The sequence below is a fragment of the Pyrgilauda ruficollis genome, unplaced genomic scaffold (genome assembly GCF_017590135.1).
Source record: "Pyrgilauda ruficollis isolate IOZ18807 unplaced genomic scaffold, ASM1759013v1 scaffold3, whole genome shotgun sequence".
NCBI lineage: Eukaryota > Metazoa > Chordata > Aves > Passeriformes > Passeridae > Pyrgilauda > Pyrgilauda ruficollis.
The window spans coordinates 16997849-17016467 of record NW_024524377.1 but is presented as its reverse complement, the minus strand read 5'-3'; the positions used below and the strand labels follow the sequence as shown (position 1 = coordinate 17016467).

At 40.4% G+C, this 18619-nt stretch overlaps 1 protein-coding gene across 1 annotated transcript in view; it reads right to left on the bottom strand.

Annotated features, from left to right (window-relative positions):
* Positions 1 to 18619, bottom strand: part of CERS6 (ceramide synthase 6) — a 91482-nt gene that overhangs the window by 60910 nt on the left and 11953 nt on the right. The gene's annotated exons all lie outside the window — the stretch shown is intronic.

Sequence of the window (18619 nt, the reverse complement as noted above, 5' to 3'; positions counted from 1 at the left end):
GGAATTCTTACCCACACACAAGGCCCATTTTAAGCCCTGTTATGAGCTACAACTGCTGTTGCTGCCATGTTTAAGACAGCACCGCTGATTAAAGGGAATTAAGTCCTAATCAATGTGATAGTGGTTACAGCAATACCTGTGGTAGTCAAAGCGGTAAAGTGGTAGTGATAAAGAAAGATGGGTGATGCCAGACTACCCTGTTTTCCTGGAGAAAAATTCTTGATACATTGACACAATTCCACATGAAAGGCAATTCTATAGCCTGAAATTATGTTGGTGATTGACTGAGAGTGAGAAGACAGATATTCAAAAACACGTGCAATGTATCAGTGATCTTACCATTTGCTCCTAGGGTGTTACAGACGAAAAAACCCTTATACTCTGCACTTAAAACTGGCATGTCTAAAATAAGACATCCTCAGAGGGAAGGATATGCAAGAGTCTTACCAGGTCCCAAACCCAGCAATAATTGGCAAAGTAAGTTTATATTTTTAAATAATAACAATACTACTACTATTATTATTATTATTATTTAGGTACACATCATCCCACACATTAGTAAAGCTTTTTTTTGTCCCTTGCAGTATTTTAAGCACACAAAGTTCCTTTCCTCACTTAAGTAACTTTATTTTGTGGCCAACTTCAATACAGAAGCCCACTCAGAAATTTTCATTAGTGCAAGTGAGAAAAGCTAAGCCAGTGCATATTTCACACTTTCCTAAAATATCTTGGTTAATCACAGCTTAAATCAGTCACTTTTGTCATTCATTTTTATCAAAAGTAGGTCACGTTATAGACCAAAAGACAGGACTAAAGGCCTGTTATTTCATACCATCCATCCCCTAACTAATTTATTTTCTGAGAGGATACCTCAGCATGGCACAAAGGATCTGCACAAAATTACCCTGGAGACTGCTCCTGCATGACCTCTGCTAACAGATAAAAAATAAAATGGAGCAAACAGGCAGGACCTTAGCTATGAAGTCCCCATGTACCCTGAGAATATGCAGGGTTGTTTTAGCCTTTCATGTCCACAAAAACATTTGAGTTAATTATTTGTCAATGCACAATTAGAGTTGAGTCTCCTCTTGTGCTGAGCATGCATCTATGTACAGTAGTGAAAAAACTGTGGTGAATGTTAAGGTCTGCAGCACATCTCTGAGTCATCCCAAGCGTAACTAGAAGATCTCCACAGGTCCCTTCCCACTGCAACCATTCTGGGATACCAAACTCTAGTTAAGTGATAGGCTCTGATTACATACATTCAGTATGTCTGTGAAAGAGGTAAAAACTCTCAGACACTGGCATAGTTCAAGTGATGCTTGCATAAAAGGCTGCTCATGTTGCTAACACCAGCCAGCTATGAGCTCCCAAAAAGCCCAAAAAACAAACAAGCAAACTATTCCTTGCCAATCAAATATGTCCACAAAATCTCAGTTTCCTACCAGTACACTTAAAAATATCAGGGAAGGCAGTTAAACCAGGGAAAAACTCCTCTCTGTGCTAAAGATCTGTTTAGAGGAATCTGGCTCCTTTTTTGAAAGACTGATGCAGAGCAAATTTTCCCAGCTCATCTACTTTATGCTCACTAAACGCAGATTATTGCAGGGATTTATGATTACAATTGTCTAACTTGTTGAACATTGCTTGCTGGTTTTAAACAGAAACAACCTATATTTGCTCAGAGGATGAGTAAAAGCAGAAGAGGCTTGTGTCTGAGCTGATGCTCAACCAATTTCCTGCCACAACATTCAAAAACAATTACTGAATTTGTCATTTTGGTATAGTTGACCTACTTAACTCAGAAGTTACTTGTATTAGCAATAATTAAAATAAAACAAACAAAACCCCCCACAAAACCTAGAAAAATCTTAATAGTTCCAGAACAAAACCAGTAGATAAACAGGGCTGTCACTTCAGCATACCTATCCCAGCAGCGATTTTGGCTTTATTTCCACAACAACTTATGCTGCAGAAGATCCAATATGACACAATGTCTGAAGCACAGGCAGGGCTCTTAATGGAGGCAATCTCATCCAAAATGTATGTACGCAGGAAAGTTAACTTCACTGAACTTTTTTGGATGTGCTGAGAAATGGGTCAGAACTTCCACAATGAAACCTTTTCAAAGTAAAGAACCTGTTTGGCCAAGCAAAAAGCCAAGCACACAACTCTGCACGTCAGCAAGAGCCTTCTCCCACAGAGCATCCCAAGCAGCATCTCAGAGGGCAGTGTAAAGGACAGCACAGAGCCAACCTTTCCAGGGGGAGCTATTCCAAACCCTACTGCAATGACTTCAGAAAAGCACATGCACCTGCCTTTCATCTGAGATGTTCAGTGCTTTTCCTCCTCTCCACTCCTCTCCTCTCTGGCATCATTATCCCATACCTCACATTAAATTATACAAACTAAAAACTATATGGTGCAATCCACACGTGTTTCCAAAAAACAAAAGCTAAGGTAAAAGGTAGCTGTGTAACAAACCAGGTTTAGTATTTGTATTTCAGCTTTCAGACTTACTGGTTAGCACAGAGCAAAACCACAAAATTTTAAGCAAATAAAACAAATTATCCTTATCACTTGACAGCAGTATTAGGAAAAGCTTTGTCCTAACAGAGTTATTCTTAAGAAACACAACTGATATGACTGACCCATACCTTTCTTTCAATCACTGTAAAACTGTTTCATCTTTGCAGTGGATTTCTCACATTTATATTGTGCTGTCTTTTTGACTGAAAATACATCTCTAGAAGACACAGTTCCTCATGGTGCAAAGTTAAAAATACTCCCATTTTCTGAAGATTTTGATGCAATAATAAAAACCATGACCAGTAACATTTGGCTTGAGCTACCTTTGCACACCCGCTAGCTCCCATCACAAGCTGGAGGCCAGACCCCACTGGTCACTGACCCAATTCCAGACCCTGTTCACACATGCTGCTAATTCTTTGTGCCCCACAGAGTTGGAAAATCAATTTAATCCTTTCTCCAGGTTAGTTCATAATAGGACTGACTCATGCAGGAGGTGTTCTGCCACCAATAAGGGACTACTACAGCCCAACCTCTACCAGCAGTGCTCCAGTTGCTTTTCCAGTCCATATGTTACTACAAAAATGGGAAGCAAATAAGGCCAGCACTTTACAAACAGAAGTAGTCCTTTTCTCCAAATATGGAAGCAATTTTTAAAAAATATACATATGTATAAAGCTTTAAGCATTTCAGTTTCTCCTTAAACTCTAAGACTGAAATCAGGGGAACTACATGCTCCAGAATAGCAACAAGCACTGCACAAATGTAGACAAAGGTCACAAATAAATATTTTTGCAGCCAGCTGTCTAATGCTTTCTTTCTTTGTAATCTCTAAAAATAAAGTTTAGTCACTCTGTAACTTTCCAAGCACAGATCAGGGAAAGGGAGAAGGAAGAGAAGGGGTGACAGACTCCAGTCCCCCCACATCTAACACATGGTGCCTTCTCTCAACTGCCCTCCACCAGCATCACCAAGGCTGTAGAAGGTATGGATAATACAATTCTGAAGGTAACACTCTCACCCTTTTTGCACTAGAATCAGGACACACAAGTGAGGGTCAATAGTAAAATTCAGGCTCCAAAATTGTAGCCTACTGCTAAAGGTCAATGAAGACAAAAATATTCTCCCAACTTCTAGAAAGTTGTGGCTTAGGGACTTTTTAGACCAAAAAAGGCATCTTTGCACATAGCAGTCCCCAAAGAGCTGACCCTTCCTCCCCAAGCTGCACTAGTAGCTCATTGAGCTTCTGAAAACTTTCCACAGTCTATGGCAGAGCTCTCCAGTGAATATTCAGACTCTGTGAGGATAACCATTCCACTTCATTTTGAACTCACTGCTGGCCAGTCAGTTTTGGTTTTGCTTTTTTATTTCTTGCACTGGGTAAAAATGAACAGTCAATCCCAAAGCATCCTTTGTCACTCTTGCAACTAGAGATTTTGTACTCTCCTTTTCCACTTCTAAAATACAGAGCTGATAAATTGCTTCATTTCGGCAGGCGTGGGACAACCAAAGCAAAGAACCAACCATAAAACATCTACATATGAAAAGACACATGGTCCAAATGGGATTTGATGCTGGACAGGGAAAAGGGCAGGAAGACAGCACAGAAAGAAATTAAAGACTGACAAATTAATTTTTAAATTGCAGTAGGTTACCCTAACACAATGACACTGTTCTAATCCTCCAGGCCCCGCAGCATTACTTAATATTTTACTTTGGTCACATCTTTAACATGAGCAAAAAAATTTTTTTTAAATTGTGACTGATCCCCATGTCTACAGAAAAGGAACAACCAAGGCATGCCATCCACTGGCCTCTTGATAGGTGAACGCTCTTGTACTGCAGTTCTCCTTCATCTACCAAGGCAGATTCCAAGGTGCAAAACAAACAGCAATTACCTGCCACTTGGGCAAGACCCAGAAGTTGCTAAGTGGCTTATAGCAACTGTTTAAAGCAAAAGCCTGAGCAATCATTTTGATAAATAACATAGATCTGCCCACTAGAAAGTCAATGCTAGTCCTCCAGGTTCCCCCATGGTAGGTCTTAGCCTGATCAGCACACGGTAACTTGTCTCATCAATGTGCCCTTAAATTCTAATGTATTTGCTTTCTGATCTATTTACTACCAGAAGGCCAAATAATGAAGGATGTTGTTAAAAACCCCTAGCAATCACTAACAACAAACAGTCTGATATTATTACTAAAGACCTTACCAAGTCACAGAACAGCACTTGAAGAGTTCAGCAACAACTTCCTGGAAAATATTAACATGGAAAATATTAACATATCTGAAATGTTGGGAAATTATACTGTTCACCAAGAACAGAAACTTATTAAGTTACATCAGGTTAGAAAACATTTTCTGAAAGCAGAGAAGATAAATAATGCTTTATATTCAATGGAACATAAAAAAAAAATTTAAGTCCCTAAAATATTTCAGGGCTTGAGGGGCACAAGTATCCTACCTTCTGCCCTGCTCCATGGGTTGTGCAGCCAGGCCCTGAGCAAGGGCAGGAGCTCCAAGAAAAGTAAAGCCCAAACCTCTGTCTGTCTTCTCCAAGTGTGCATTTGTGTTTGAGCAAATGACCCAGCCTGCCTGAATAACTTGAAGGCATGCTCTGCTCCTGAATATTGTCATTACACTACCTGGCAGTGGCACAAACTTAAGACAAGCACAAGCAATACAGGATTTAAATATTTTCAAGCTTTCTCTTTGTCCTTGTGTGAGTTTAGCTTCTGTACTGCTGGTGGGCTGTCATGGCATAAGACAGAAAATTTCAATATGTGCCTCAATCTTAGGGGCAAACTGCTACCTCTGGTGCAAATCTTATTTCCCTGCCTCAGAAGGTAGGGCATGTTTCAGGAATTTTCCTGCTCTGAGTAGAGTGCTCACACTAAATCTTTATTCTGTTCCCTTTGTAGAGGGAATAGGTCATGGATAGCTCCCTGCAGGATGGTTGTAGTTCTGTAAGTATTGGAAATAGGGATGGTTGGTTTGACTTGGAGGTTAAGCTTTGATTCCAAGAGCTAGGTCACAAAATCATCAAATCTTTTGCAGGAGCTTCTAGAGGAACCAATTTTCATTCTGGCTAGCAGCTATTATCCACAAAAAAATGATCACAATAGTATGAATTCACTGTATTTTCTGTATATATATATGAACACAAATACATTATGTACACTGAAACAAGCATACATATATAAAACATATGTAATAGCATATATTTTTATATATTTGTGTGTGCATACATATTTAATATATTGTGTATATACAGTCAAACTTCAGCACAGTGTCTTGTACTAAAATACATGAATTAGAGCCTTATTTCTTTGCAGACACTTTACACAAACTCAGAACAAAACCCAGTTCCTATCTGGTACAAAAAAAATCTAGCTCCTCAGTTTATTTCTGATTAGCTACACAAAAAGATAAAAGATATATGTATACATTCAGGAAACCTATTCCTAAAGAAGCATACAGCCAAACAACGCAATGAATTATTTTCCCCGTTTTATCCTTAAATTGGTATTACTTAAGAAAATAAGGACTGTTCAAAATTCGCAGACAGAATGGGGCAGGCTGGTCTGACCCATTCCTACCTGCCCAGGTACCACACCCTAAGCAAGGGCAGCCATCTGAGGTGCTGGGGCTCCCTCTCCCTCACTTGTCCCTTTCTGCCACTTTTTACTGCAGCCACAGAAGATGATTTGCCCTTCAAGAAACTGAAGACTATCACTGCACAACACCCAGAAGAGCATGGACTTTTCAGCAGGATCAGTGATCTGATTCGAATCACTCTATCAACACAGCATCACTAAACTGAGTCACTGGCAAACTTGAAGGTGAACTCTCCAGATGCTCAATTTAAGCCATGACAGGACCATATTCAGATTCTGCTTTGGAAATTTGATTTTGTATTTCTTACAATGTATTCTCTTCTGAGAAAAAGCATTTAAAAACATAATAGGATACCTATAATTCAAAGATTTATATTTTTTTCCCAAAATAAGTTCTTCAGCAAAACATTTATTAAAATATCTACACAAGTTCTCACACCTAAAATCTCAAAAACCAGCTCAGATGGACCCCTTTTAAGAAGTAGTTTCTACCTGCATTGTATGATCATTAAATACCATATGGACTGATCAAAACACTCAACAAAGACAAAAAGCAAGGCCTCACTAGCTTCCAAGTCTTCCTGTACATTTTCACCTTTCTATTCTATTACTGAATATTCTTAAAGCTTTCTTGTTTAATTGCCAGCTCAACAGGACACTGTTTCAGAAAGGCAGGGAAGCAATCTGGAAGGCAGCTGCAGCTCTGTATGCAAAAGTGCAGGACACCCAGCCCTCCAAATGAGTTTACTGACCCTCTGACGCTGTCCTGGGGAGCTGGGGAAACTAGTGCCCACCATAGCACAGGAATTACTACACTGCAGTGTTTGAAATGCAGAGCCTTATGTTTTCTGCCTTCCACACTAAGGCTGTCCCAAAGCAAAACCTGCCATCACAGGCAAACAATGCGTCTTGCACACAAAAAGCTCAAAACACAGCTGACAGGCATCTCACTGTAGTCCTAATGCGTGATAAACAATTAGTGATCGGACCAAACAGTGCAAGAACAAATCCTATTAACAAATAATGGGATTTGTTAGCGGATCATCCAAACGACACTTTGGAAACAACTCCCAGGGCTGCTGCAGCCAGAAACCTCAGCCAGGGAAGGGAGCCACGCCGCAGGACGCACTGGTGAGCTGCATGCACAGCTACCAGCCATCTAGAGGAGCTCACTGTGCAACAACAGTGCTGGCCCACCGGTTCTGACAGAATTTGAACATGCTGCAGCATGTGTCAAATGAAAGAAAAGAAGTAATCTCGTATCTTGGGTATTGCTGAATGATTTACACTTTGAATCTATAAGCAAATTTACTTTCTACATCCAACACACAAGAAACTGTTGCAATCATATTTTCTTTTAGCTCATTACAAGATTTTTCTCAGCAACTTTGCACACTACGATTTCAAAGGACACCTGACTAAAACACAGTTCCCCAATAGTATTGCAACATAAATGCCCACCTCTATCAGCAGGTGGGTACTTGAGGAAGCCTGACCTGACACTGTAACGTTGTTCCCCAGTGGTTGCTATTAGGCACCTCAAATAAGTGATGCTAAGATAGTAACAGAAAAGGTGGCTTTTTACTATTAAGAATTTGAAGAAAAGGAGAAGAAGGATGCCTCATGATGAAAACTAGACAGAGCACCTATCTGCCCTGGCTGGTCACAAACTACGTGAAAAATAAATAGTTACTCAAAATCTTCAAGTGGCAAGTATTTGTTACTCTTTGTATTCCTGTTTAGGGTGCCATAACCCTTTTCACCTCCTTTGGGTCATTAGAACTGTCTTGCTTATTTATTTGTTTTTAAACATGCCACAATACATGCTGCTTAGGATGCAAACCAAAACCAGGAACCCATATGAGTTATATAATTATAGCAGATTTTTAGGCAATTGTAGATTGTCAGTTACATTTTTTAATGACAAGAAACATAATTTTTAGTCACTGAATAATTCTTATTTAAGACTATAACTAAAAAAGAAAAAAAATTCCCTTACAACAAGCTCTGATGGCAATGTCTGGGTGCAGTTTGAGCAAGGCAGCAGTGTGTACATACTTCTGAAAGCACAGACAAAGCTTGCCCAACCACCAAAACCCTCCCAGCAGAACACAAGACACAAATACACTGCCTTGTTGGGGATCAGCTCTTCCACAGGTCTTCAGAGCTCTTCCCACTACTCTGGGTACTGCAGTAAACTGAGCATTCTGGTGCACATGGACAATTATGAGGCACCTCAGCCAAAAAAGCACAAAGTCTGTCCAGAATGTTATCTAATTTGTTCATCTGACAATTCAAATGGAAGCGACAGCCAGTCTCTCACCCAGCTGGGTTAGAGATTAGCCATGTGGAATACTGCTGCATTTGAACTGTGGAGTGCTCTACACTTGGCAAGAGGACAAAGAAAGGAGAAGATGGAATAGGGAGGAGAAATATCAAGGCAGGAGTTACTGCAGGAACCCTTTTGAAGCCGTGCCCATAACAGTCTATTTGCCCAGGCAAATGCAGATGTTACAGCCCACCACATGCAGTTGGTCAGCGTGCTGCCAAGACCCTCACACTTCCAAAACACTCAGCATGCACATCAGTTAAGTATCTGCACAGTGCCTGAACCGCAGCAAGGCTTTACAAGCACTGAGGACATGGTAATTAGTGATTTTACAGAGAATCACAGATCAAACTCTGTCTTCCCTTGAGAACAAATTAGACACGATGTCTATATCCAAGATACACGACCAAGTACCTCAGCCTAAGACCATTGCTCAGAGCAGGACTGGAAATATCAGGCCAGCAGGTATGATGCCAAAGAAGGATACTCAGAGCAGGCTCCTGTGAGCAGGCACCTCCTTTCAGCTCCTGGGGCTGGCAGTCACCTTCTTGACATGCATGTTAGCCATCATCCCCTAGAGAAATATTACTGACACAGCCTGGCTCACAAAAAGCATGACTGCTGTCTCCACCAGCTACAGCCAGGCACACAAAGAAAAGCAAAAGTCTTCGGAATATCCTGGACTATGGCATAATTCCAAATTTTCCTTTAGAATAGGAAACAGTGACAAAATTATTCCCCTGCAAGATCAGCTTCTACCTACAGGGATAGCCTTTCAGCTTCAGAGAGAAGCACTGGCAAACTAAAGTGGGGAGGAAGAAGGAAGTCTGATGAATGGTGTTACACCAAGGGCACAGCAGCATGTATCCAGTTCCAAGCCTAATGCAGGGCAATGTTGTTGACTGACACATACAGGCTGGCTAAGGAAGGAGGTCCCATGAAGCCTACAGAACCTCCCCTGGTCCAAGCACCACCTTTGCTTTGCTCCTTTCCCATCACTGGCCCCCTCCTTGCCAGCTGAGAGCTGCAAACTCTTGCCCTTTCAAGAGCCTCGCCAGCTAGCACAAACCATCACTGGAGCCACAGCCAGTGCCATAAGAGAGCAGAGATCACAAGCAAGCAGTGAGAAACTGAAAAGCAGCATAAAGCCATATTCCAAGGCCATTGCCTACAGCACAATGAAAGAGAGCCTCCAGTCAGAAAGCTAGGAAGCCAGGCTGTAACCAGCAAGGACGGGTTTATGCAGTCTCCTGATACCATTTCAACTGTATCTCACAGCAGCTTCAGGAACAGAAGTCAGTTTCCTGGTTTTCAGCTGGTTATGGTTTTCCTGTAGCAGATGCAAACAGCTCAAGAATGAAACCAGTTATTAAGAAATGCAGAACAGGTAAAAAATCCCTTGTTGGGCTGGCCAACCCCAGAGCCATGCATTCAGTAAACGAGGCACTCTAGAAGGAATCTGTAATCAAAAGGAAGAAAAACATTATCCATAAATCTATTCAGCAAATGAATATCCCCCTTCAAATGTATGTCGTCATGTTTATTCAGAGCATCTGGAGGATCAAAGCTCTGGTCAAAGCCTGTCATGAATCCCCATGCTGCTGCAGAATTTAGTACTAATCCCTGGTGCTTCACTGCTAAATAAGGAAAGAAAAATAAACAAACAAGCAAACCAAGCAAAGGCCAGGGCAAGTGGTATAAATAGATATAAGAAGGCCAAATTATTAGTTTAGAGATGCTATCAAAAAATTTAAAACAAAAGTCTTTCAGCCTCTTTTAGCTTTGTGTGCAAAGCAGTACCACATAGCTCCTATGCAAAGTAAAGAGTGAGTGTATTTCACATATATATTAATACTGCAGGCAGGACAAAAAGTCAAGTGTGGAATGTCAAGCAGGAGAAGATCGAGCAGCAGGGCAGAAAGCAGCAAACCCCACAGCAATACACCAGAAGTAGGTGACTTCCCTTACTTCCTCACCACACACGCATATTTCATGACACTATATACAATGATGACCAAATTTTGTTTTAACACACCAAATTTAGACATTCAAAATCAATGCAGCTGTTCACATAAGGAAAAAAAAAAAGCTCTTCTAAAGCAGCAGATTTATAATTGAGTCTGTCTGCACAGCCATGCAGATTGAAAAAACTAGGTCAAATCTTTTGCTAGTTAACCTCACTGCCATTCCTCCCCAGCCCTCCTCCCCCTTTAGATTTCAGCAGTTATTGAAGGAATCAATTAACAGACCTGTCATGCAGGTCTAGAATTGCTTCTGCCTGGTACATATCGGGGGGGTCATCTGTGCAACTACAGATGGAAGAGGGAAAAATTAAATCATTATAGTCCTTCCTATTCACAAATCCTAATCCTAGAGCACCCGTACTCAATGCTACTAGGATCCATTAGCAATCAAATAAATGATGCATGTCAGAAAATAGATGTAGAAGGAAAGGGGCAAGAGACAGACAAATATAGGCTAGAAAGAGGCAAAAATAGAGGAATTACTGTGCTTTCACTTTTGCTGTGCTTGCAGCAAAACCATAATAGCATCTGCTGCTTTTAATGACATCTTGCTAGTGTATTTTGTACAGCTTCCTGGTGAACAGTTTTAGAAATCTCATAAATATATCCATTTTGACACTAGATTTCAAAGAGAAACTATAATACTAGGTTTTTATCTACTCATCACCCTCTGTATGTTTAAACAACTCTTGTCTGGAAAAAAGGACTCACACACTGGAATTCATATATTCACTGTCACAAAGGCATTAAGTGGGTTTTTAAATTTTCACAAAATGTAGGGACTAAGTCAGTCCACTTGCAGCTTACTCATTTTTACTCATTTCTCTCCTTCTGTTGCAGAGACAGAAGGAACTCTTATTTCATTATCATAAAAAAATTGCCATTTTGTATCAGGCAAATACTAAAACAAATCACTCTTGAGCCCTTTTTCCACCAAATGCAATATGCCACCGGACAAGTTTGTGCAAGAAGGTGAAGAAATCAACTTCCTGACTTTCTGCAGTGACGGCCAACCCAACTGGTTTGGCAAGCCTCATACCACAGCCTTCACATGGCTGAATGCCACAGGGCCACAGGACTGTTGACTGACAGTTGAAGGCTGGGGTGGACCAGTCCCAACTCTTTGAATGCCACAGGGCCACAGGACTGTTGACTGACAGGGGTGGACCAGTCCCAACTCAAACTGGCAAGTACCTCCTCTAACCATGTGGTGCCAGCAGCTTTGTGCGCTGCTGCTGTTGCTGCCTTCCATGTTAGGAGGACTGGGAAGCAGCCAAGGGACTCAGGGGTGGGCAAGCAAGTGCTGGGGGTAGAGGGGAGGATGCTGCTGTCAGGCAGGAGTGCCTCGTTCATTTGCTTTGGTGGAAAAGAACGACCATTGTGGAATGTGACACATGCAGATCCGGCTGGCAAAATTCACAACCAGTCTTGAGCCCTTTTAGTTCAAATCAATGGAAATCATCATCATTTCACTTTCCACACAGGTGCTATGCAAAGTGTATATTGTGCTGCTAAAGCCCTTCTCTCTCACCAGCAAACCCAGGACTATCACAGACCACCTAGAAAAGCCATTTGGAGCACAGTATGCAGCTGAGTAGCAGACTACACAGACTGCATCCTAAATCCAAGAATGTGCACAGGGAGCCTTTGATATTTTTTTTTACTTTTACCATTCCTGCCTTTGGCTAAATTCCTTTGAAGCTAAGGCTATGCTACACATAACTCATCTAAACCAGCCCCATTTAGCCTTTGTTTCTGAGTAGTATCTTATCTATAGCTGAACTTTCATTGTCTTCAATAATTTTTCACCCTTAACTCAGCAAGCCATAAACAATTATTGCCTCAGTACCGTAGAAAACAACCCTGGAAATCCTGAGGAAAACATTCGGGTTCTCTTTTGGGCTGATTGGTTCATGTTTGTTTCATCAGGTTTTTCGACAGTGGCACATTTAGAGGGGGGAAGCATCTTGGACCTGAACCCAAAAAGACATTAGGAAACCTCTGCTGAATGTATACTGGATCAGAAGGCAAGCAAAGAAATGCAAGGACAGAATTCTTGAGGGAGATATGAGGAGCTGACAAAGTAAGGCAGGAAAAACAAGCATTTGCAAGAGAATTGCCAAACTAAAAACATTCTGGAACCACTACATTGTCAGGTAGCAACATTTGGCATATTTACTGTTTTGAAGCCTGTACTTTAATGCCCAGTGTTTCTCCTTGAGCTGTGCTCATGCATTATGTTCTAAAACAGATCTTTTGCTTCTAGAAAAATGCAAAGCACGTTTTGTGTTAATCCTTTGAACAGTTGTGAGACAGTATGTCTGTATTTATCTAAATGATACTTCCTTCATTTATCTTTCTTTTTCCCCAAATCAATCAGAAACTGTGCTGTTCTTTAATGATGTCTAGCAGATCAACACTGTCAGCTAAGTTTGCTTCCGATATGATGCCAAGTTTATTTTTACTTCTAAAATACTGTCTGAAATTAAAAAAAAATAAGATGGAAATTACTTTCTCCTTCATTTATTAAAAAAGCTACTCAAACGAATGTTTTATACACTTTAACAATAGCTCTCAAGAACACTTAAACTTGTAAGTAAAGCGAATTTTTCCAATTGTTTAAATTCCTTGTGTTAGATCATTAATGTATCTTATGACTCATAGTCTAATGACAAACTTAACAGAAGATCTCCTTTATGAAATAGGTGTTTCTCAATAAGAAAATTAAATTTGCAGATTTTTTTCCCTAAACCTCAGTTATTGGGAAAATATCTGTGAGTCTTTCAGAGAACAGCTCTAGTCCTTTACTGGGTTCTTGCCATAATGAACATCTGCTCAGTCTATAAATTAATTGCTAAAAACATCTTGTGCTTCTAGATGATCCAGGCAATCATAACTGTTCTGGGTTACTAGTGAACATTACCATTTCTCTCACACACACAGGCACACATCCCCCCCTTAGAGCACATCATAAAACAAGAACAATTCTTTGGCAATATTCTTAATGTCACAAAAGAAACTTTGCGTGCTATTCAAGTCATAGGAGTAGCACGCTATTAGGCTCCCCAGATGATTTAAGCAGTACTTTTGCACTGTGATAGCTTAAGAACATGAAGGATGCCTTGCCCAGCTGATTGGAAATGTTCTTTATCTTAAAATCAAGAATCCTTTTATCAGTCCTGGTTTGCCAACAGCAGTTTGTTAGGCAGTTGCAATGGGCAAAGAAAACTCCACTTTAGACAACTAACAATAACAGTATTTCTCTTTCTTGCAAAAGGCAATTTCACCTACTTGCTCCATGCTCAAGGTCTCCCATTGTTCTTGGCTATATTGAGGTTTGTCACCTCAGCTGTAACTCCTCTGTTCTTGGAACTCCCAGCTCACCAATCAGAAATTGTCTCATTTTAATACTATTTTTAACCTTTACAGATGAAAATCACTTTCCCCAATGACACTTAACATAAATCTCCTTTATTTCCTTTCAGCTACCTTTCAGACCACTTCCTGGTCTCACTGACCCTCCAGGGTTCTGCTGAATGACAAGGATCTAATCTACCACTAAGATCTTCCAGAAATAACAGTACCTACATTTTCCAGCCAAACCTGGAAGGTTATTAATTGACTTATTTTGGAAAGAGAAGAAAGGGTGCTGTTCCTCCCAAATAACAGACTTCTAGATGTCATCAGAAGAGCTAAATATATACCTGTCCATTATCATTTTGACCCAGCTGGCACCTCTTAGTTGTCATCTGTCTTCATCAATGATTTTGCAAGAAGGTGGGTGGGGTGCCTGGGCATGCTACACCTTTCCACGTGGGACCAGAGTGCAATGATACAAACACTATGCCTTTCTTACTGCCAAAAAAGAGGAAAAAAGAAAAAAAAAAAGCAAATTTTTAATTCTTCTGAAGAATTTTCAGGTCTGTTTCATTAACAACTTGAGGAAGACAAGACATACATCCACTAAGCCTCTTCCTTGCTTAGGATATAAGTGTTCTAATATACCTTGGAATTTAGAAGCATATCTGAAGGGAATAGTTGCAAACACATTGTTGCTGGTGACACAAACAAACAGGCATGCCTGGTTACACCACATTCCGCCCAGGTGCACAGCCTTACATCACAGTCATGTTTCCCCCACACACAGTGTATCTGTAGTCCCACTCCCCTCTCCCACACTACAGAAGACACCTGTGTGCTCCTTCCATTTCTACTTCTCGGCCCCATTCCTACCTCTGGTCCTCAACCTCTCTATTAACGATTCTTACCTAGCAAGTACAGGAAGAGTTTGGTGAGCAATTAGTTCTCTAAACTTTAAATTCCAAGTAAGCAATAGAAGTGTCAAGATATTGAAGAGCAGCAGATTGTCATACCACAAGTCATGTGGCTGCTGCACTGCATCTCCACAAAAATTATCTACATTACTCACACTCATGAGGGGGTTGACTTGTCGTGATCTGTCATCTGAGATGCAAATATTTATTGATGGCACAGAAGTATTCCAACTTCTGCTTTTATAACTCATTCTTTTAACGCTGTTAAAGAGGCTTTGGAATGCCAAATTCACTCAGCTTGTTCTGCAGTAGGACCAAAAGAACTTATCATTTTGTTTATACCATAAATAATCCAGCTGCAGAAGAAAGATCTAAACATGGAACTACAAACTCATAGCTGAAGCACATTCCACTAGCGTGCTACCATCATAAATAAAGCCTAAGAGTAAAAGTCCTTCATTAAAATTACAACAATTACAAGAGAATAACTTTGTGAGTATTTTTTCTTTTGTGTCCTAGATAACATTCAGGTGTCCAAAAGCATTACTAAAATCCATACTTTTAGTGAGCTACAAAATTTATTTCTTTCTAGCCAAATAAAGAGGACACATCCCTGTGGTACAGAGCACTGCCACACGCAGCAGCCCTCCTCCACTCACAGATCATGCCAAGCATTATCCCATGATTAATGTAGAAGAGCATTAGCATTTCCTTCTGGTGGTTTTTCACTTTTACACAGCCTTGTTAGACACAGGCAGTTATGCAGCCATCGTATTATTGTTCAGACCTTTCTCAACTGTTCATGTGCATTAAGTTCACTTTATAGACCTGCATCAGAAACGCCCCTTCAAAACGGGCAAATAATCAACTCCACTATTACTATTGCTGTTATTACTATGCTTTCAATATAATTTCTGAGGTAAGAAATGAGAAAGAAAAATGCCTATGACTCTTCTGGCCACACCATAAATGGATGAACAAGGTGATACTATTAAAATTAAGACAGCCTGACAGCTTGCATTTTGCAACCATGAAGAGTTTCTTTTGTTTCTTCAAGTAATAAGCTAGAAAATTTCCAGGCAAGACAATATTCAAGAAGGTGTTAAGAAGTTATAAAAAAAATTAACTCTTCAGTGGCTGTTAGAGCTTAGAGCTGCAAGTGCCTTTTTTTGTTTTGGAGATTTGAATTCTCCAAAACAGATTTCTGGTAAGGACTCCCACAAGCCCTGCATGTTTTGTAGTTTCATCTTCCACATCTGCCCTTGTCAAACCACGAATGGGACTGATTAATGGTGCTCCCTTAGAAGTGGAAGCTTCACACAGTTGAGGGTCACTGCCTATCACTGAGACCTTATACATGTAAGTCTTATTTAAGAGAGGCGGAGAAAATTATCCCGTAAAACTGCAGTGTGAAGGTGAAATTTTCCACCTTCTTGCTTCTGCTCTATCCTCACATATCCCAGACACATCCTGAAATTATCCTAGGACAGAAGCAACTGCACCTGTAAGACTAGAGCAAAATGTCCAAGGGGAAAGGAGCTTTGAGTCCAGTAGGATGGCTCACTTGCATTAAGTTCTAAAAACTTCTTGTTATCTGTGATAGTTCTCACTAAAAAGTATGAAAAGGTCTTAGAAGTAATAAGCAGTTACTGTAGTTATGCTCATATCATAAAAAAGGATCCAAGGCCCCGTGATAGATTATTCAAAATAATCAGCAGAAAACACAAGCACACTAAGTTTTAGTCCTCTACTTGACTATAATATTCAAATTTAGACCTCCTGAGATCAGGAGCCTCACTCTTTCAATGTCAACAGCAAAACCAGACCAAAATACTTCTCATGACTTTCTCACAGGCCAGAAGTGTGGAGGGCCAGAAGGATGCAAGGCCCACGCCTGTGATTAAGTTTTCTGGTTGGTAACCGCTCTTCTGTAGGCAAGGCTGAGAGGGAACATTTGCCAAGCCTTCAATTGAAGAAAGCTCAGTGAATGGAAGCTGTAAGAAAATACAGGGTGGATCCAATGAATGCACTGTTCATTATGCAAGTGTACCCATTCAGAGGCCTCTTTATGTCATTCAGTATAAACAAATACCTGCAGCAGTATCAGGCAAGGCAAAAAAAGCCTTGTTGTGAAGCAGAGTGGCAGACTTGTTGAGACAGTCATGGAGATCGTCATTACAACCTATTTTAATATCAACATGTACACACACCCTGTTGTACTCTCTAAATCACAAAATCACCACATGTGGAACAAACAGCATCATCATAAGGACAACACTTTTCTTTTTCTGTTTGTTTGTACTCAAAGCTCTTAATAGCTGCTTATATTGTTACTCTGGCAGTGACTGCAGTTTACATAGAATGCCTGGGCTCACATTAAACTACCTGTCACATGGACTGACAGCAATGCAGTTGCAGCACATTGCAGCACACTGCCTGCTAGGGCAACACCTGAATACTACTTCCAGCCACCCTACACATGTAGAGAGGAGCTACAACCATGGCACAGATGTACCAGACCGTCTTCTCCACCATAAAGCAGCTTTGTGCAAGAGCGGAACTGAGGCAGGACACAGATAAGCTGTCCACAAGGTGCGTACCAGCAGCCTGCCACCAAGCAGCAGGCTCAGTCTTCAGTCACTATTGGAGCTGTTCCTGTTAAAGGGGCTGAGGGAAGGAGTAGCAAGGCTAGCATGTGGTCCTTTTCACTGCTCCATCATCCCACAGAATGCAGGAGCACTTCTCACTCTGTGAAAAAAGGACAAGTCATTCTAGTTGACATGAAATGTTAACCAACCTTCTTTGTGTGAGGATTTTCAGACAAAATTAATACTTTTTGGCTGCACACATACTATTACTCCTGAAAAAATGGAAGAAGGAGGAAAATTTGGCACTTAGTAAAGGAAAGAAAAATGCAATGCAAAAATATATTTTTTTATATATTTATATATATGTATATATAGATTTGGAGAAATAATTGTTTCTGCTTCATAATTACTAAAACAGCAACCTAATTATTAGATTAGGTTACTGTATTACTAAAATTCCATGGATACACATGACCATGCATAACGTCATAAAACTTCTGGTCTTTCACAGAAGATATACGCTGATAAAACACCAGAACTCAGCAAAAGTTGATTTCTAATTTATATTGGCAGAAGATCAGACTCAGGACATACGAGTAAATAAATTATATTCAAGTGTAATACAGATCCTCAAATCAGTTCAATCCCCCTCAAAGACACTATAATTTACACCTCCTGCACATCTTACTGTTTGCAATAACCCGATAAGATTGTGTGACAAAACTCTTGATGCGTGTAATACAGTTTCACAAAATTAATGCTCTTTCTACATTAAAATTCATCTAGGGAAACATGCTAATGTTGGAAGACCAACAACTAGCCTCATGTATGGAATCCAAGATGTTTCACAGCAAACTCTATGAAGTCACTGGGATGGGAGCATGAAAACCCCTGGCCCATATTTTTTCATGTAGGACTTAGGATTTACCAGTCCATGTGCACCAGGCAGGCCTAAAGCTTTGCAAGAGATTCATAGCACAGGCGAAGTTAATACAAGTCTGAAAAAGAAGACAAGATGCAAGTGGTAATATCTGGATTCTAAGGACTGTTTTTATATATGAAGATGAACTAATCTTGCTTTTTATTTGAAATTTCTACATGTGAACAAGAAGGTAAGATGTTGGGTACTAGTGCCTTGGCTCTTCATTCCAACAAGCCTTCCCCAAGACAGAAACCCACCACCACAAATAAACAAAAAAGTCAAACAAAATCCATAGTAACACCTTCCTATTGTGGCCAAGGTCTCAACTCAGCCACG